This window comes from Coptis chinensis, chromosome 5 (genome assembly GCF_015680905.1).
Source record: "Coptis chinensis isolate HL-2020 chromosome 5, ASM1568090v1, whole genome shotgun sequence".
Taxonomy (NCBI): domain Eukaryota; kingdom Viridiplantae; phylum Streptophyta; class Magnoliopsida; order Ranunculales; family Ranunculaceae; genus Coptis; species Coptis chinensis.
In genome coordinates this window covers 6,341,551-6,363,198 of record NC_141460.1, presented here as the reverse complement: position 1 = coordinate 6,363,198, position 21,648 = coordinate 6,341,551, and the positions used below count along the sequence as shown (strand labels likewise).

At 35.5% G+C, this 21,648-nt stretch overlaps 2 long non-coding RNA genes across 3 annotated transcripts; both read right to left on the bottom strand.

The window, feature by feature from the left end:
- Positions 1 to 864: 864 nt before the first annotated feature.
- On the bottom strand, positions 865 to 21,194 carry LOC147496422 (uncharacterized). 2 transcript variants are annotated; one of them, XR_015194781.1, is made up of 7 exons: positions 20,765 to 21,194; positions 6,811 to 7,095; positions 6,353 to 6,566; positions 6,060 to 6,114; positions 5,550 to 5,978; positions 4,476 to 4,759; positions 865 to 1,195 (listed from the first exon to the last, which is right to left on the bottom strand). It is a non-coding gene; the product is annotated as an uncharacterized LOC147496422 (long non-coding RNA). The 2 variants fall into 2 exon arrangements; XR_015194782.1 differs by having other exon boundaries at positions 865 to 1,185.
- On the bottom strand, positions 10,366 to 10,757 carry LOC147496423 (uncharacterized). The gene is made up of 3 exons (XR_015194783.1): positions 10,735 to 10,757; positions 10,601 to 10,652; positions 10,366 to 10,506 (listed from the first exon to the last, which is right to left on the bottom strand). It is a non-coding gene; the product is annotated as an uncharacterized LOC147496423 (long non-coding RNA).
- Positions 21,195 to 21,648: the final 454 nt, after the last annotated feature.

Below are 21,648 nucleotides of genomic sequence, written 5' to 3'. Positions count from 1 at the left end.
GATGTCCATTTCCGAATCAATATTAGCTAGTTATATATCTAATTTAAATGTTTAGAAGTAACTTAGCATGAATTCATGCATTCTAGTTTTTTTTTTTTTTTTTTTTGCTGTTGCAGGGGCTGGGGCTGGGGCTTATTCACCCAAGGATGAAAGATAAAAGTTGGGCACTGCCAAAACACACTTTTATCATCTGAAACAGCAATCTCCCAAGGGTTGATGAATGTGCTTAAGTTTATGGAGTTAAAATGGTCAAATTGGTGGAATTATGTTTGAAACAAGGCCCAAAATATCGCTGATATATCTGATATATCGCCAATATATATTGTTTTTTGGATATACCGACATCGATATATCCGATATATATCCACCAAATATTGAATCCATTTTTTTCCAGTATATATCAAAATTTCCAATATAAAACTTTCTATCCCCGATATAACCAATATATGCGATATTTACGATATATATCATTTGACTTTTTGACCATTTTTTAATATAAATATCCAATATTTATAATATTTCCGATATTTTACAATATATTTTTACCAATATTTTAGATAGTTTAGACTTGTCACAAAAAATTGAATATATCCGATATTTCCGATATATCAGTTTTTGAGTACACCGAAATATTCACCGAATTCGATATTTTGGGCCTTGGTTTGAAGGATCTTACTGTCGAGAGAACTACATGTAACTCATTCACGGAAACAACCTAAAGGAACTCATAGGGAAGCTGTTAGAATTCATATTTAGCATGTTCAGTATAATTAGTCACCACCGTTATTGAACATATACTGCCCAGAGCATAATTCTAAACATACGACTCAGAAAAGGATTTTCTGCACACAATTGACCTGAAGCTCTTGCAATTGAAACAAATTTATTTATTTCTTTCCAAAGTCTCGACTCAAGTTTCACATACTCCGCAGCAACAAAGATCCTTTATATGGAGGACCTGAATGCCTTACCCTTGTCAATTTGGGGCTTTACATTGTTAATGACAAACTGGAAGTTGAATAGGTTACCTATCCATCTCCATAGCTTCACACAAACCTTGCAGCCCCACCAGTATTCTCAACTGCCTTTGTGCACATGTGGCATCTTGATGCCAGTCTGAAGCACTTATTCAGTATCCCTAAATTCACAGGAAGTCGGCAACTTTTCAATGCTAATCACGAAAGCCTGGAACAAACTTTTTATTTCCACACGGTGTTAGTCCAATATAGATTGGAATAAATTGAGAATATAAAACTGAATTGTTGCAGTAAAAAGTGAGAATTGAAAGAAAGAAAAAGCTAGCAGTTATATATAGACATGACAGAGACCAATCTCCATAATAGTGAACACAAAAGTGAGAATTGAAAGAAAGAAAAAGCTAGTAGTTATATATAGACATGACAGAGACCAATCTCCATAACAGTGAACACAATCAGGACGAAGAAATGAAATAAAACACATTATGTTTCAACGCCATAAGCAGGAAAATACTCGAAACTTAATTCACTCGTGCAGAGGAACATATTCGACACTTCATAGCGCCCTTGCAATTATGGAAAAATTGAAGTTAGCACATAACAATAACATAAAAAATGTAATGATGGACCGAATAGTTGCCGAAATGTGATGCTCTCTCTATTCAACCTATTCCTACAACTGTTTAATAGGGATTACTCCTCTCACCTATTTAGAATTGTTCTGGCCTTCAGGAAATAAATTCAGAAGCTATGTCATTCTAATAAGCAAATTAGGACTAACAACGATGAAACAATAATAAAACCAAATAAACCAAGCAGTGAAGTACAAAATCATTCATAGTAGGCTAAGCATCATTATAATACTAAGTATGATAAAATAAACACGCAAATGAGCTAATTGGTGCAATTATTTCTTGTTTCATTGTCTCTTAAAACTATTACTCCGAATGTCATGCTCTTTTATAGATTAAAGTGACATTTACTTCACATGCTTCACCTGATAACCATATTCTTGAATCAAATGAAATCATACCCATTATGTTTTGCACTGCCCCTAATAAAGATTAATAAAAAGATAAAAAAAAAAAAAACTATCAAACACTCAAATCAAATGAAGTAAATGTGGTAGAAGTTATCAAGTATCAACTATCTACAAAAAGACCTAGCTTAAAGAACTCTAATTTCCCAATAGGCAATCACTTAGAGAATAAGTGTGAGAATAAAGCAATGTGGTACATGCCTAATGTTATGTATTTCTTTTTTAGTGTAAAGACGTCTTCAGTGGCCCCAAAAGTATAATGATTCCCATACTGGAGCATCTAAATTTCATATGCTCACTGAAAAGTTTTTTTTTAAATGATTAAAACCTTGGTATTGTACACCATAATCCCATATAACTAAGGCCCGTCGTATACATGTACTTAGATATATAACTAAGAAATGGGTTATGTAGTCAAAAAAAATTTAGGACCACTTAGCCTCTAGGCTCACCCCTATCACCTAACAGCCTAAGGGTGCCTATGGTTGCCTCGGCTGACACTGGACAGGGTAACACCTAGGTACACTTGCACCTTTAACTGCATAGGATATGGCTCGACTACCTCCTATGGTGTTTAAGGTAAGTTTCCAACGGAAAATGGTATCAATTGGTGTGCATGCCCCAACCTTATAGGATGAGTGGGAGCATAACAACAATAGAAATATCCTACACTAAGAAAACACAAAAATAACAAACCAAAAACCCGTAAACTTATAACTCCAATACAATTAATATATAACCACCTGTAAAATCAAATAAATAGTAGCACATGAGCAGAGGTAACGAAAGAACAAAGAACTTATAGTGTTGTTCCATTTGTTCATCCATTTAGCTAGAAATGCAGTAATTGCATGAGAGCAATCATATTGCGAGTATGCATTATTCTCTAAGAAATTATCTTCTCAATTGCCTTTCTTGTTGCAAAACCAACAAAAATTGAATATGTAAAAAATAAATAAATAAATAACTTTAGCAAATAAAATTGCTACAGACAAAAATTTTCTTTACAAATAGCATGAATGGGTTTCCATCATACAGCCTGTCATCCCTACTCCATATATGCTCTAATTTGCTTATTAAAAAGTGATTGTTGTACGCAGAATATAATTTTAAAGTACGAAATAATAAAAATTAAGACCTGCCACACGACTGGACATATAAATAGCAAATCAGAAAAGCCCAGCACAAACAAACTTGTATAATTAAGTTGATGCATCATCTTTGTGGGGTTTTTCTCATGGCCTAGAGAAGTTTTGGTAATAAATAAGAAAACAGGCTAAGGAAATACCTATCTTAGTTATAGGGATTTCAACAAAGAAGTTTAGTTTGCCAATCAAGAATCGCATCTCAAGAACAACACCAAGTTTTTATCACCCTTTGTTTTTCAAATCACTAAATTGAGCTGGTACTTGCTTAGAAGCAATTTATCGACAAACCCCCAATGAGGGCGACTACATGATCATTAGTCAAAATATTTAAAATCCAGAAAACCACCAAATCAAATCAAATTTTAAACACAATCAGGATTGTTTGAAACAAAACGTAGTCACGTATTAGTTCGCCATCAAATATCACATCATATATTAAGACCACATAAATTGCACTCATACTTAGAGTTTTACCATGATCTACTAAATCATGTCTTGCATAACACTAATACATAATGGAAAGAAAGAGTTTGAAAGAGGTGATTGTACTAAATTCGAATGTATTTGCAACAATATCTCCATATATATACCTCATCCTATATTTGGTCCGCCCTATGGCCGGACTTGCAATTTTTTAAAGTTGACTTTGGGCTTGCTATATTTTTTAGTTTATTATTATTATTATTATTATTATTATTATTATTATTATTATTATTATTATTATTATTATTATTATTATATGATGAAGTAGAAATAGATATTATATGATATATTGTTAAAAGAGATTATTAAAAACCAATTGTGTGTGACTGAGAAGTGGAATGAGTGCAACTTGATGCATTGTCTTCGAGTCATTCAAAAAATTGTGGTAACATGTGATTTAGGCTAGATGCTTAAAACCACCTAAGGTAACATGTGCCAAAACTTCTGCAAGGACATGATGAATTAGTAAGTGAAGAGCATACATACATAGTAATCACCCTAAAGAGTGTGGCAGAGATGCCAAAAATATGAAGAAGTCAAAATGAAAAAAAGGTAGAGAAGAACTTAAAGAACAAACTTGCAAACCTAGGAAATTCATAACTTAGTTCTTTCAAGATTGGAAAACCCGCATTTAAAAACTTTAGAAATCACCCGGCGCCTTCATGGCTAAACATCAAAAATATAATGAACAAATTAATAGATGTCCAAAACTTAGTCCTTTGAAGATTCAAAACCTCGCATCTTACAATTGAAATATTGGATCAAAAGGATTCAAAAAAAGGACCCATTGAAGTAAAACAATATAAAATTTGAAAAAAAAAAACGTACCTTTAAACTTTGAATAAGTAACGTCCAATACTCCAGTGTTCATCTCAATGTATAGTAGAGGCCTTCCAAGTGAGAGGCGATGACATTGTGGTTTTGGAAATTAATACCCTTCAAAGATAGTTTGAGAAGGTAGTATATAACTTGTATGGGATACGGAGGAGAGACGGAGATGGGGGCAATAATTTGTATTTATCAAAGCCCTTTGCAAGTAAAACTTATGTATCAGCCACAACTCCTTGCAATGGAGGCTCGGTCTAGCAGGTACAAACCACGGGGAGAGCCCACTGGTATGAGGTTTATACATCAATATGTGATCAAACTTGCAACAATTTTAAAGTCATTTAAAGTGAAAACTGATCCAAAATAACATTGATTACCATATGATTACAGCTACCATGTTAATATGAGTTTAATAATGTGAGCATGCAGATAAAACCATACCCGATAATATATTCGAACTTCTTATTACTTTTCAGGACTCCAAAACCCACGCAATGATTCCAAAATTTGTCAAGTAAAAAAAAAACATATGATTTAAATTGTGATTATGGTATGAGGTCTATACTTCAGTATGTGATTAAACTTGCAACAATTTTAAAGTCATTTCAAGCAAAAACTGTTCCAAAATAACATTGATTACCATATGATTATAGCTACCATGTTAATATGAGTTTAATAATGTGAGCATGTAGATAAAACCATACCCTGTAATATAATATTCGAATTTCTTATTACTTTTTAGGACACCAAAACCCAGACGCAATGATTCCAAAATTTGTCAAGTAAGAAAAAAAGTTGGTTCAGCAAAATAGATTAGCCTGCCTTAATAATCATGCATGAACTCATCCACAAATTCATATGATGGAAGTAACAATTCATCATGGCAGTATGCAAGTACAAAGCTTGAAAGCGAAATCCTATCAAATAATAAACAGTTAAAAACTCAAATAAAGAAGCGAATTCTGCCAAACAATCAAATACAATTTTGAAAATTTTATATATCGAGAAGATAGTTATGTAGTAAGAAAAATTGGCAAATAAATTCTAATGAATTAAAGGGAAAAAATTGAATACCTTGATGCTAGACGCCTAGACCAATATAATCATCTGAACCCATGACCGAAAAACCGCATGTCCAGCAACACCAGATCTTACTATCGTGTCCATCAGCAGATCTCTTGCTTTCCACCGGGAACTACTTTTCCCGAATTAGGCTTAGGCTATTTAGGTCTTCTACATGCAGGCATACCCTTTCTTTCTTCTAGCTAGGGTAGAGACAAAGACTTGTACATTATTAGTATACCAACCACTCCCTTACTTAACAACCCCTTATTAAGTACACTTCCTTAAGTAACGTACACCCCATTTTTATTTTTATTTTTGAATTGCAATTTAAAAAACTGGGAAGAAGGCCTGCTTATCACTTGAACCTGCTGAAACCGAAGGCTTGCTTTTTCTAGGCCCTCGTCTTCATGGCTTCACTCTCTCTTGGGAGAGTGCCACCTAGGATAAGGACTGCCACTTCAGATGTATGGAATGACGATAAGAATTAGAAATATAACAAAAATAAGTTAATTCACCTACTTTTTTCGCTTTGTTCTTTATGGCCATTCTATTCCTTCTGAGTACATCCCTCAACCTGTGCAATCAGTAGACTACGCTTATGGTTTATGCAAAATATATACATATCGTCACGATATATAGGACATTGTCAAAACTGATACATATCTCTGCTAATGCCAAAGGTTTTACAGTAAAATGATGGAAAATACTAACAAAAAAAAAATGGAAACAGAGGCAATAGTCACGTAAATATTTAATTCACTTCAAGAAGCAATAGGAAGATAAGGAATGCATGTATACTATTTATCTATTACCTTCTAATTGGGTGCGTAGTCTCTTTTTCCATGGCAAGAGCTTCCTTTTCACAACTGGGAATACAACAGGAAGCTACTTTTGTGTTATCAAAGCCTACTTGTCCATGAATTCGCTCAATTGCTTTGCACATAAGCTCCCTAGTATTCAATGTCCCAGTTTTATCAAATACAATAGTAGAGCATCTAATACATGGCCACCATTCAACAATATTCCCTGAAAAGACAAACTAAGAATTGTCATGGGCGACTTGCGGATGATCTTGAAAATTAGAAGACGAAGTATAATCGTCCTTTCACTTATCCTAGTTCTAGTTCGGGTATTTGATTTCATATTAAGGGACCTGTAAAGTGTAAAGTATTATGAATGAACCTTAAAAGAAAGAAGCATTCAAAATCAAAAGAATATTTAAACAGGTCTATATAACAATTAATGCACGCAAGTTTGTAAGTCCACATACCTGTCCCCTTGCTCACTGCGTTTAGCAAAATCAAGATTCCACTTTGTGACTCTTTGCATGGCTGCACGTCCACCAATGGCAAATGATTTGAGGAGGTTCAAACTTCAAAGTAGACGCGGACTGCACATAGGCTCGAAGCAACCTTTAGGGATCAGGTGTTCTAGATTTCTCATTGAAGGCATCACTATTGATATTGTCCCCCTGATAGCTGGGAAGTTTTTCCCCATTCCTGACCTCAAATGGATCGGACCTTGGTTTAGCAAATTGTCTTGCCATCTTTCCTACCTGTTTCATGGCGAATGAAGAAACCTTTATCGTAGACTAAATTCAAGAGGTTACTTCTACATTGTGGCTTGTTTAGGTGTTGATACTTATTTGCATGTGTTGATGTACGGAGATTTAGATAAAAGATTATGATGCAATTTAATGACAGAGGTGCTTGCACATATATACACCTGTCTTGCAAATAATAACATCTCTGCCAAGGGTGTATCTCAGTGACATTCTACACAAACTTCATCATTGTTTAAACATGTCTAAATTACACCGATAAATGATTAGAAGAATGTCTAAATCACTGAGCTCAGTAATGGAGATTGTGTATCTGATCTAATCATTGAGTTTAAAGAGTGTGTGTTCAAGGTTTCGTGTGACGATCAAATCATTCATATCAAATATATATATATATATATATATATATATATATATATATAATATATATATATATATATATCAGTAGATGGCGATAACGACTTCACCCTCAGTTCCTCCAGCTGATCTTTATTCATACAAAACATCCCTTGCCCATCCGCATTAGTTAAAACCAAATTGTTAAGCGTTTGATGCTCAACAATTATAGGCTGTAGCAAATAATGCCTAGCCGAAGCAGCAATCAAAGAGCTAATAGTCCAAACCACTCAATTTCAAACCCCCATTTGTACAAAACGATTCAGGAATACTCCCATTATCATCTGAACTATTACCAACAGCCCTAGTAACATTATTCTCCTTAGGAATAACTGACGACGCGCCTAAAATGAAACATTTATCAAGCGATGAACACTATACCAAAACAGGACATCCCTAACAGTCAGAAACCGTTACTAAAAATATTTGTAACGGTTTTTATGCGTCACAGTTTGGGCGTTGCTAATTCGTTTTTAATATTCGTAGCGGTTTATAACCGTTACATAATTATTTATTACGCGGTTTCTAACCGTTACTAAAATATTTACTAACGGTTTTCTTTGCTCAATTGTATTACTCTTTAGCAACGGTTTTATAAAATTAGTAACGCTTTTTGGTATTACTCTTTTTTAACATCAGTAACAGTTTTATAACATTAGTAACGCTTTTTTGTGTTACTCTTTTTTAACATCAATAACGGTTTTATAAAAATAGTAACGCTTTTTTGTGTTACTCTTTTCTAACATTAGTAACGGTTTTATAAAGTTAGTAACGCTTTTTTATGTTACTCTTTTCTAACATTAGTAACGCTTTTATAAAGTTAGTAACGCTTTTTTGTGTTACTCTTTTCTAACATTAGTAACGCTTTTATAAAGTTAGTAACGCTTTATTGTGTTACTTATTGCAAAGCTTAGTAACGGTGAAGAACCGTTACAAAACTATTTCATAAAAAAAAAAAAAAAATCCCCAAAACAACCCCCTCCCTTTTTGGGAGACTACTTAACCTGCATAAAGATGCCCCCACTTATTGGGTATTTTACAATCGTCCATAATATAAACAAGAAATCTTACAAGTACATCCAATCACATAATCTTTTATTAAAATAACATCACCAAAACGTCTTTCATAAATAGGATTTGCCACTTAATGAAATATACACTGTTTTCCAAATCAATGGGACTTGTCCTTAAACTCAAGCTCTCATATCATTTGTACAAAACTAGCACCTTCAGTAGTTGTAAGCATTAGGGGATGACTTTGGGATTGTATCATCAGAAAAGTCCCTTTCATCCTATACACCAATAGAAATAAATAAAAAAAGAGTCGAAAGCAAGAGAAAACAAATATGTATATATAGATATATACTTATATCCTATTCTTAAGTAGTAGCTCCTTATACTCAAACTACGGAATTCAGAAAACGAGTATGGTAGCATAATTCTTAAGTAGCGGTATGTTTTGTCCCTTCCAAGAGATCGGAAAGTTCAAGATTTATTTTTTTGGTCCAACAACCAAACTCACAAAAATGTGGCAACAGTGGTCTTATACTCCTAACAATATGAGCAATTCAAACTCCAATAAAACTGTTCCACTTGAGCGGTCTTCAAAGATCCTACTTTTGACTTTGTTTTGTGCCTTCCGGAAAAATATTTGACTTAAGGAGGTGTTCTCTCGCCTCATATACAACCCTACTGACTCTATTAATTCCATGGGAAGAGTAAGAGAACAGTTCTATTGATTATTACTAAAGAAGCTCATGGAGTCCAAAAAAAGCTATATGCTGAAGATTACTGACCACTACTAGTGTGTATCTACGGGTATGATTATACTATTTGCAACAATTCTTTAAGGTTAAATAGCTAAACAAAGTAAACAAAACAAACAAAATCATTCACAACAATTCTTTGGAGCTTTCAAGAAATTTTTCGAAAACACGACACCTTATAAAGCCAATTTGTACTTGAGCAGATTCTAGAACGAGATTAGCGTGATTTGTAAGCACGCAAAGAGAGTGCCTTGGTGTTTTCAATAATCTGTTCGTACTGCAAGTCGGATCGAGAAGAAAGGGAGTGAGTTGGAAAGGGCTAGCCGACAAAGACGCCAAATGAATGCTTAGCGGGAGGAACACCGGTTGAACACTTACACATTCACATGATTGGGTTCCATGACAACAGTTCCGACTTGGAATCAATCTTTCGTCAAGCTTTGAATTTCACACAAGATTCACTATCCATCTTTCAGCCCTCGTCATAAGTCATATTCAACTTTTTTCCGCAAGTGTTCTCACGGATATAAATGATAAGGCGGATGAATGGACACTGAATTTCTACACGTCACAAATTACTAGGCTAACAAAGTGAAACTAATTTACATATAAAACTGATTCTTCAAGTCGCATTTAATTACCCTATATCAATGCACCGATGTATTTGCACTAAGTTTCAAATATGAAAAGGCGGGCATTTTCGGAGAAACTCATCCCTCAAAGGTATCGTAGTAAAGTTGCCTTCTTCAACACATTTTCCCAAGAAAGGATCATTCAAGATAACCCGCACGAGTCCGAGATTCAAAGGCAAAAAAATATTTCAGAGACATATAGAAAGCAGAAGCATAAAATGCAACGTGAAACAATCACAAACACATAAAATAGCATCAAGCTTATGTAAAGATCACAGATGCATATCTTCTCCCCCACCAAACAATTACTAAAAGCATAGGTACAAGTACGCACACCTAGAAGGTTTCAAGTGATGCAATCAGCTGTAACAGTGACGGTGTCGTATTCTACTCAAAACATCCCCGTCAAACAAATAGTCATTCTATATGAACAACTTACACGGAGCACTGGAGTGGAGGAACATACCTTGAGAGTGGAGAGAAGACCTGGAGCATTGGAGTGGAGGCGTGAGATAGTTGAAAGTGAGGAACGATCATCAGTAGAGTTCCCTTAGACATTACAACCCAATGAACTGCTCCCATTCCTATTGAGAATGAACCAATATATAGAGCTGTTGAGTTCAAAGAAAAGGTTTTCAGTGTATTATTAAGTTGAATTTTGACTTGTGGAAATGAACTTATCTAGACATAGTATAGTTCAATTACCAGTGCTAGTCACGGCAAGTGCAGGGACTACTTCAAGTGATAACTCATGGCTCTGTTCCACATAATTATGATGCATTATATTAGGGATCTCAAAGGCAAAAAAGTTAGAACATAAATAATTTTAGCACCAGCACCTTCAAATAGAAGGAAAGAGCAGACTATCAAATAGCGAGGACCACCCCTGTTCTAGAAGTCTACAAGTGCAAATCATCAGGCCTTATATTCATCAAAGAGTGATACTTTAAAATTCTGAGCTAGAGGCTATTACTACCACGTACCACAAGAACGGATCGTTTTCCAGCTATATCGACTAAACTTGCACCAAATGCGGTTTACTACAACCTAGAATCAAGATTATTACACACATCAACTTTGAAGATAAAGAATGGTATGGGTATGGGTATTACAATGAAGGGATCTACTTATAACAAAGTTTAGGAGGTATATATTTTACCTGCGGTAGCAAAAATTCCGCCAGATAGAAACATACTCCATTTATTCCTCCAAATTGTAGGCAAACCATCAATGTTCCAACTCCAGATAGAGTGTTACTGCACCTTATATGCTTAAGTCCTATACAATATCCAACTCTTTCACATCCATCAAACAAAAAGTCAGGGTCACAAGGCCACAAACAACTCTTTCACAAAAAGTCATAATAGTAGAGTGTGATTGACCAGGAGAGCTTACATGCCTGCACACTTTTCGTACATATTACATCTAAATCCCCACAAATAACAATTTTACATACCTTACTAATTTATATATTAAAAGTGAATAATAAGATCCTAATCTCCACAAGTCATGCTCTAAGCAGCCCAATAAAATAGCCAGGAGCAAATACAGTACATATATTGAGGCAATATCGACATCCATCATGATTATAAAGGATGTACAAATGGGAGTCAAAACAAAAATGGGCTCTATATGGAGATGACTGCACAAATTATTTCCATAAGATGGTTAAGGAAAGGAAATCAAAAATGCGGGGTTTGATTAGAGCAAATGGAGACAGAACTGAATCTGAGGAAGACGTCCGAGAAGAGATAGAAGGCTACTACAAGGAATTACTGGGCTCACAAAATCCAAAACCTTGTAATGCAGATACCCTAAATGAGTTCACCTTCAAAAGCACACTAAACGATCAACAATTAAGCAATTTGGAGGAGGATATTATTGATGAAGAAATAACTGAAACACTTTTTTCTATTGGCAATGACAAGTCGGTAGGACCAGATGGGTATGGCTCTTATTTCTCTAAGAAGTATTGGGTAATCATTAAATGGGACTTCCTAAAAGTTGTAAAGAATTTCTTCAGATCAGCTAGAATGCTCAAGACAGTCAATGCCAGAAATATCACTCTTGTTCCCAAAGTTGAGAACCCTAACACGGTAGAAGAGTATAGACTATAGAGTATAGATCAATTGCATGCTGCAATATGGATTACAAAACTATATCTAAAGTGCTAGCAAATAGGATGAAAAGAGTTATAGGGTCTATTACTTATGAAAATCAGCGTGCCTTCATCCCTGGAAGACATATTCAAGACAATTTACTTCTCACTCATGAGTTACTTCGGAAGTACCATAGGAAGTGGATCTCCCCGATGTACACTCAAAATTGACCTACAAAAGGCTATGACAATGTACAATGGCAGGCAATTCTTGATATCTTGACCAAAATGGGGTTCCCTCAGAGATATATCACATGGATTCAGTCTTGTATGACTACACCATCCTACTTGATCATCATTAATGGTCAGCCTGTGGGTTTTTTTCAAGGTAAGAAGGGCATAAGACAAGGAGACCCATTATCTCCTTCTCTCTTTATCCTACTGATGAAGGTTCTAGCAGCTCAGATGGAATGGGCAAGACAAACCAAGCTTTTTAATCTCCATCCAAAATGCTTCAATCCCATTATAACTCACTTATGCTTTGCAGATGACCTTATGATATAGATGACCTTATGATATTCTGCAAAGCTGAATTGTCTTCCACTCAAGCAATCATAAGTATTCTAGAAAGTTTTGGAGAGGCGTCAGGTTTAAATATGAATCATAATAAGAGTAGCATCATGGCAGCAGGACTCTCTTTACGCATGTTATTGGGGTCAGACTAGTGCTGCCTCCAACAAAGTATTTGGGGATGCCTCTAATTACCACAAGGTTAGAAATAAGATTTGTCGACCTCTCATTGAGGCAATGACTAGAAGAGTTAAGCCATGGAAAGCAAAAGCACTCTCTTATATCGGCAGATTGCAACCGATTAAATCGGTGCTAATAAGCATTCAAGTATATTGGGACGAGAACTCTTATATCTTGCCCAAAGCTATCATCGAAGGTCTACAACAAATTTGTACTAGATTTCTCGGGTGGCTCTGAAATGGCAAGGAAAATTCACCCTATAAATGAGAATACACTATGCAAAAAGCAAAGGCTGTGGTGGATTTGGGTATCATATAGATAGAGGACTAGAGCAAAGCAGACTATTTGTGGGTGGTGTACAAGATTGCTACAAAGGAAGACAACTTATGGGTCAAATGGATGTGGAGAAATAGAATCAAATCAAAGAACTTCGAACTATGACAATTCCACATGATTGCTTGTGGTCTCGGAGAAAAATGCTCCAGTGTAGGAAGCTAACTCAAGGAATGATGATAAAGAGAATTACTGGATGGAACACCTCCTTTTGGCATCACAAATGGACAGTGCATCGCTTATAGAGTTCGCCACTCCGGCAATTAAAGCGACCTCGGGCATACCAGAAAATGCACCCGGTGAGCATCATGATACAAGCAAGGCACTGGAATTGTGCTAATGCGAACCTCCCAACAACTGTTAAAGAAGGTATAATGAACGCTAAGTTGAGCAGAAGACCTGCTGAAGATGTATGGACATGGACTGCAACAACTACAGGTACATATTTTACAAAATCAGCATATGAAGCAATTAGAGGGCATGGACAACAAGTGTGTTGGAGTACAATGGTGTGGGGTCAATGGTCTCTACCTAGACACAACTTTATGATGTGGCAAGTACTATCTGGAGCCCTCCTTACCCTGGACAAATTGGTGCAACTCAAAATCTTAACTTCCTCAAGATGTATCCTATGTAATTCTGCCAGAGAAAGCATTCAACACATTTTCTTTAACTGTGGGCACACAAAGACACTCTGGAAGGAAGTAAACAAGATTGTGGGATACCAAAGAATAATTTTAGAAGCTCGGGAAGAATGGAAATGGATTCTCCAGAGCGAAAAAGAAGAATTACTTTGTTGAAATTTTTCAAGTTTGCTATGCAAGTACTCTCTTGGTTATGAAGGGACGAAATAAGAGAAAATTCAAGAAACGAGTATGTGATGAGAGGACTTTACTCAACGGCCTCAAGGAAGAAATCGAAGGATTCTACAAAACAAAATGATTAGGGTACTTGAAACTCCTTTGATAAGGGATTTTACAAATAGATTGGGCATAGTGGTTACATTCATCCCCATTCAAGAACTCTCTCATTTAGGAACCCCCGACCCGTGAGAAATGAAACTTAACACCGATGGTAGCTTTACACCGACAGAGCGAGAGAACCGAGGGAGGTGTCATCGGGGACCACAATGGTTTTGCTATACTATGTTACTCGCCAAAGGGGTGTAAGAACTGTGATCAACCAGGAGCTGATAGCAATTGTTAATGGCCTCAAAATATGCAGACAAGAAGGAATTAAGAAGCTGAAGGTTGCAACAGATTCAAAACAAGCAACTCAGATAATAAACAAGAAGGAAGGAAGGAAAGTGGAAAACGAAGTCTTCGAAATTTGGGAGCTGATGCAGCAAGTAGGACAAATGCAGGCTGTTCATGCATAGGGAAGCAAATAGAGCTGCAGACTATTTGGCCACCCTAAGGGGTCCCCCAGGCTATATTGTTCTCACAAATCCTCATGTGGACATACTATATAGGATATTAGCAGAAGATAGAAATGGTAGAAAATATGTGAGGAGATGAGCATGTGAGAGGCTATGACTGCATGAAAGGGACTAGCTGAGAGAACTACATGTCAGAGAGTGGATGTAATTTATCATTTTTGTTAATAGAAAATATGACATTTTGTTCACAAAATAAAAAAAAAAAAAAAAACATTTGATTTCATTGTCCATATAAATGAAGAATAGGTCACAAAATAATCTAGTTCGAGCATTTAAATGGGAAAGGTGGCAAGGATTTGGATATTTTACTGGATAAATTAAAGATAGAAAGTTGAAAGATTAGGGTAAAATATATGAAATTTTGATAACTACATGGCTTCAAAAACTGCTTAAGAAAAGCACTCGTAAGCATAAAACAAAATATAAATTAAATATCTGACCGTGATATAGAGATGGGTTTCTAAAAAAAAAAGAGGGGGGGAGGGAGGTGGTTTAGGTACAAAAAGTCAGTTTTACTAGATTGTCGCACCCCAGCCTTTGACGGGAAAAAAAGGCGAAAAAGGAAACAGTTTCAGATAGGATACTTAGCATATTTAGAGATCTAAATATAAGGAACATATTTAACAATTCATGTGCTCGAGAATAAAATTAAAGATAGTCAATCAACGAAGAGTACTATGATGCATGTTCCAAAGCAATACCGGGCTGTAATTTGACCATTATAGGTTCCAGCTCTGCTGTTGAGCCGCTTCAATTTCAGCCAATGATGAGTAACCAAGATTAATGGCAGCCCATTTCAAAAATGACCGCAGATCCTGCTTACTAATACTCCCAATAGGATTTATATCTGCTGAGCTGCAATCGTACTACAACAAATAATAGAATGTATAACACCACAACACACTTGGGCCTTCATTGCATAGACTTTAAATTGATAAACCACATCCTGATGGTGGAGCCAGTATATACATGTGTTCATCATTCGAAGAACTGGTAAAAACGAAGTCTAGTTTGCATTCTTTTAATAGAAACCTGCTTTGACCTAAACACAATATGTTAAGTGTGATCTTCTAAATAAGACACCGGCTCCAAAAGCAGCAAATTCACGTTTAATGTTCCGGTGGAAGTTGAGTTTATTAAGGCTAGGGTCAATTAATGGACAAATAAGTTCCCAGAAACATAAATACAACTCATTCAACTAATGGGCAAAATAAGTTCCAAGAAACATTGCATTCAAGCAAGTTACGCGGAAAAAAAAAACTCATTTAAGCACCTGAAGAATTTTCATCCCAGAAGCTGAAATGTGTGAAAAGCACTCACTTGATCAAGTGGATACTTGATACTTGTCCCCTCAAGGCTTGCACACGTATTAAATATAGCAATATTCAGCTGGGCACTTGCTAGTTTAGCACAAATTTAAAGGGGTGGTGATCTGATAACCAACAACAAACATAGTACTTTTAATTATCTTTTAAATGGCATGCAATAAAAATTTTACCTTTGTTAAATAACCACGCAATCCTTCATCTACATTTGAGCTACCCAAGACCAGATAAAATCCAGGTTTATTGTGTACCCAAGGCATGAGTGACGCAAACATAAATGCCAAAGACCATTCGATGCGAGCTTGAATATTTTGCAATCCTAAGTTTTCAGAGTTGGATCCCCATCTACCTGCACAAACCAGAAAGATGGTAACTACAATCAAAATAGAATTAATGATTCTTCATCACTATAATTACAGCTAGACACTACGAAAATCTTTTATAACAAAAGAATTGCAAAACAATCGCGGATAAAAAGTTCAGAAATGCTACGAAAAATGCAAGTGATAATAACAGTAGATAGGCAATACAACAAACCTGATCATATACCAAGCAGTGGCATCCTTTATTAAATTGAAAAGATAATTACATAAGACACTCAGATGAGATAGTATAAAAGCTAGTAAAACAGAACCACCAAGAGAGGGTTTCTGCAAAGCTTATGTATCAAAACGGTACAGTGCTACCTCTATCAATATGGATTAACATACTCCTTGACTTTAAGGTCCTTTTATATCTCTTTCCATCTCATGCCAAAACAAAACTTCCGAACAATAGTTTTTTCTTAGTAGCCTATGTAAAAAATCACAAAGACAACAAACAAAAGAAGTAACCGACTTACGCCAAGCTACACAAAGCAACCTTAGTACCTTACTAATATTTTCATATAAAAGAAGTAGTGGATCTTGCAAACACCTACACTGCAGCAGAGAAATGGGAGTTACATGCAGAAGCATAGTTAATTTGCTATCTCTGAATGGAACATGAGAATCTCCATTTGCTATGGACTCAACCACTCTCTTCAGCTATATTTCCTTGGTTGATCTTTGCTGTCAGAAGTTACATTAGATTAGTGTCATCTGCCAAACAAAAACATCGAAACTAACATCATCTACTGTTTGTTCCAGCTACAAGACACAATATTTTTACCTGCATTTTTGCCTCAAATCCAACTTGGCGGCTTGCTTAATATTTTCAGAACCAGCCATGTCGACAAGCATCAGTCGACCTCCCCTATAGGGACATCCGAATTATCTGCAATATATCGGATGTCAAGTCAATCTAACAGAAATGATTTCAAGTAGAACCAAAACGGATAGATCAATGTCGAATGACCAACCATGAAGTGGCTTCTTGAGCTCCTATCGTTGCAAAGCGCATTTTTTACAATCCCTCCGCTTCTCCACTTTTGCCACTTCTCTTGATATTTTACCAGCTTCATTTCCAGAGATAAAAGTTGCATTCTTTGCTTTCTTTCCCATCACTTCAAGTCTTACCTACAAGGAAAATATATAGTATAAGACACCATACCAGAATCTAAGCTCCTATGAACATAGCAAACTTGAATACTAAAGCGCAAAAGTTAAGCTCAAACAATAATGTAAAGAAGTGCGACTTCCAGGAGAAAATAACAAAGTTTTCTCAATCATCTTAGCAAAGTCTGATCCAGTTACTAGAAATAATTTAACAAGTATGGGGAATAGAACCACATTCGATGATACAATAAATAAATTCCACAAAGTTGGTGTCGACGATAACTTACTGATCAAGTGAAAAGGTTCATATAAAACTATAACACATCGAACAACATCCAGGAAAAATATAAATCATAACATAACTAAAATAAGTAATTACTAACTACATACAGAAGAGCAAAATCAAACCACAAAAATCGAATTTTTTAATGAATAACACAAGTAATAAAAATCGCACCTTTGGTTATAACTCAGAGCCAACCAACACCCAAGTTAATTTCAGTTGTGATATCACCTAGTAGTAGTGTGAAAAATTGAAAAAGAGATATGAGATGATGAAACATAGAAAATCATAGAAGAAGAAGGCGAAGGAAGTCGTTACCTAATAGCGGCAGCAGCGGCGACTGGTGCTGACTCCAAAAACTTGTTGAAACGATGAACTTGAACGAGAGAGGCGATGAAAAGAGCGAAACTTGTTGAACAATAAACTTGTTGAACGAGAGAGGCGATGAACAATATAAAGCTTGTTCATAGTAATCTTAAATGGGAGAGAAAGAGCGCGATATTTTGGTCTTTCCCTCTCACCGAAAATTCTTTCCTCTCACCAAAATTTTTTATTTAGAAATCTTAAATTCTAATTTAGTTATTATTTTAATATTATATTTAATATTTCACGATTTATTTACGCTTTTTGTCCAAAAAAACAATTTAAAAAACGTAACAAATTAATTCTCATATTTGGCAAAATTAACGTAACACTTTATATATAATTGTAACGCTTATAAAACGTTAGGAACCTAGTTACACTTTAAAAACGTTACTAAGCAAAAAACTGGAGCGTTACTAATATCCTGTTTTGGTGTAGTGGAACCAAAATCCGCTTGCCATTTCAAGAAAACAATATCCCCTATCCCCAATTCCCCACTGGGCAGCTCAATTCGAAGACTACAAATCTCGTTAAAATTCTTCAACACTTGTGTGGGTGAATGGTGAATCACACCACTTGATGATGATCCAATCTCATCATCCCACGTGGAAGCAGTAGTCGAATTTATAACAACAACAACTACGCTTTCGCCTTTCAATAACTTATCACCTTCAGATTTAATCCAAGACACAATTTTTCCTTCAGTTATTGTTAAACTTAATGCTGACATGAATATTTCACAAATTTTAGCTTGCATTCTTGTTGTGCGTATTGGGTTTGGTGTTGAAGATAAGTTTGGGTTTATTCTTATTAGAGCTTTGTAGGTGAACCAATGTGAAGTGAAGGCACACTCGCTTTTTTTTTTTTTTTTTTGTGCTTTGAAAACAAAATGTGAACAAATTTGTATCCGGTAGAAGGATTTTTTTCCACCCACTTTTTTGTAGTGTAATCTTGGCACAGTTTTTGAAAAAATTCAAATTTAAGGCTTTCAAACTTCAAAGTGGTAAAATCAAAAGGCCAACGTCTATGCTTGGCACTAAACTACTTTCATATTACACCTATAATGTCCTCACTTAGGTCCACCCCTTGATGACATGCACTGCTTTGGGTATGACTTTGTTGTTGTTTTCAGTTTTAAGGTTTTGCATACTGACAAAACCTTTTAGCTAGTATTCTAAGTTCTCTTTGTTTTGTTACTTTCGTCGTTAGAATGCAGAATTTATCTCAGCTCTACCTTCTTCCATCTCCCAGATAAATTTTTTGATTGAATCAAATGGTGCAGCCTACTACATGATATGACTCACTTCTCAAATATAATGCTTTTAGACATGGAGAGTTAATAGTCCTTATATCATTTATTGCATTTGCACTGGAGATGCTTCAAATCTTTTGGAAATAGATGTCTGGGGTGATGGTTGTGAGCCCTTTCCTTACACGTAGTTACTGTCACTTAGACCAATGAAAGATCAAGGAATTTTGTCCTTTTCACATGAGTATGCCTATCCACTAATACTTTGCTCACATCAGTGGGTAAGAAAACTTGGAATGTCTAACTTTAATCTAATTTCTCTGCAGCTTCTGAAGAGTTCTTGGAACTCACCAAAAGTGCCTTGTTAGCAGCTTTGGAAGGTACTTGATGGCTTCCTTTGTATGATATTAAATTATACTATATCTGCTATATTGTTCGAACAATAAACCTTTTGTGTGGTGTGCTTCAAACATTACAGCTTTGGCACCAGGATCATTATTCGGTCTTGCCATATTCAGCCATAAGCTAGGAATCTATGATGTGCAAGGGCCTATACCGGTCGTAAAAATGTTTTATCCCCTCGAGTCAGATGGCACGCTACCGATTGAGCTCGAAGATGTCATGCCATTGTTATCTTTTTTGGCTCCTGTATGTAGTTCTATGTTTTGATCACCTGTATTTTGTTTATAGTTAGCAATTTACCATATTGGAGACAGCAGATCCTGATTCAATCAACTCATTCTGTCTTCATCAACTCCAAGTTGTTTTTAAGGAGTTCTAGTCATGTTTTATAGACAAAATCCAATGACTGAAGATTTCAAATATTACCTTACTCTATGTATCCTTAGCTTAAAGAGTTCAACGCCTTAATAAAAAGCTAAGAAGTTTCAACTAAAAAAGTTGGACTCAAGAATCATACAATTCGTACAGGATGCAAGTAAAACTGTTTCTTTTCACACCAAGAGTCGAAAGCAGCCGGGAAGAACATATACTCGATAGTTTCATCAGATTCCCCATGCGGGGTGGTTATGGTCAACAATTCATTTATATTGTAAAAAGTTATGTGCAGTGGAAAATCTTGACCATCCCTGACTATCATGTTCTACTGTTATTTGACGTCCCTCCACACACACACAAACACTCCCTAACCAACCCCACCCACCTCTCACAAAAAAAATAAAAGTAAATACATAGATAATTATATAATCTGCAGATATATTGTCTTGATGTTCATCATGAATCCCAGTAAAATACTTTTCAACGGAGCAACAATATCACTTCAGTTTAATGATCTATATATTTTCATCCTAAACTAAACACATTCTTATCAATCAATCGGCAACAACCCAAAAATAAAGAGACAACCAGTCGGCATCAAATAACTAAAAATCAAGTACTAAAAGAAAATAAATAAATCAGTAGCAAAAAATCAATCGCCACAAACCAAAACCACAACAAATCAATAGAAAGAAATTGAAACAATAGCATACAATGCAGCAACAAAAAAACAATGTGTAATTGATTCAAGGAATGCATAAGTGATTTGGGGAAATACCAATTTGATCAATAGCAGCAGTAGCATCGAGCATCTCGATCAGAGATACAGAGAGAGAGTGCGAGTGAGAGTGAGTGTCATCAACAATGAATAGAGTGTTTTGTTTGCTGAATTTAGAGGTGGAGAAAGAAGGTTTTTGGGGGACTCGTGGGGTTTAGAAAGTTATTTGTGGGGGACTCAATAGAAAATAACGGAGATTATTGGGGATTTGATGTTTTGGTGTTTTAGGAGCAAGCCTTCCCAGATATATGGGATAAATAAGGTATGTGAATTACGGTCAATATATTTGATCAGTGTCCTTTTTATGTCATTTTTCCGGTGTTTTAAAACGAAACAAAGATATAGTGGGTTTTGCAGAATTTTTAAGTTGTTCGCCAGTTTTTTCTCAGTTTTTTTCCTAATCCATCCTGATTTATCGTAATCCCCCTATCAACCTAGACACGTTTAGAGGGCTTAAAAAGGGACTTCTAATATATCTTTCACCTATAAAAAAACTCTCCACGTAACAGTTCTGTTTCCATCAACTAGATTTTTCGCTTTCCAAATTTGCCCTCACTCATAATTTCTATTTACAATAATCTAATATGACTTTATTTGTAATTTGTTGTATTTGACAAGGGTAACTATATAAATGTAGTATTCAACTCTAACTAGAGTGGTCAACAATTGCGGTTGGGCAGGAATTCAATGGGCTTTTTACTATTGGGCTTTGGTTGCAATTTTTTAAAAATCAATCTTGCCACATAGACTGGGCTTTTGTTGGGCTTGCTTTTGTGGCTTTGTTAATTAAATAACTCTCAATTTCACGCTCACAGAGCGTGCCCAAAATACTAGTATATATAAAGAAGAATAAGATCTAGATGTTTATCAATGTGTATTTTAGT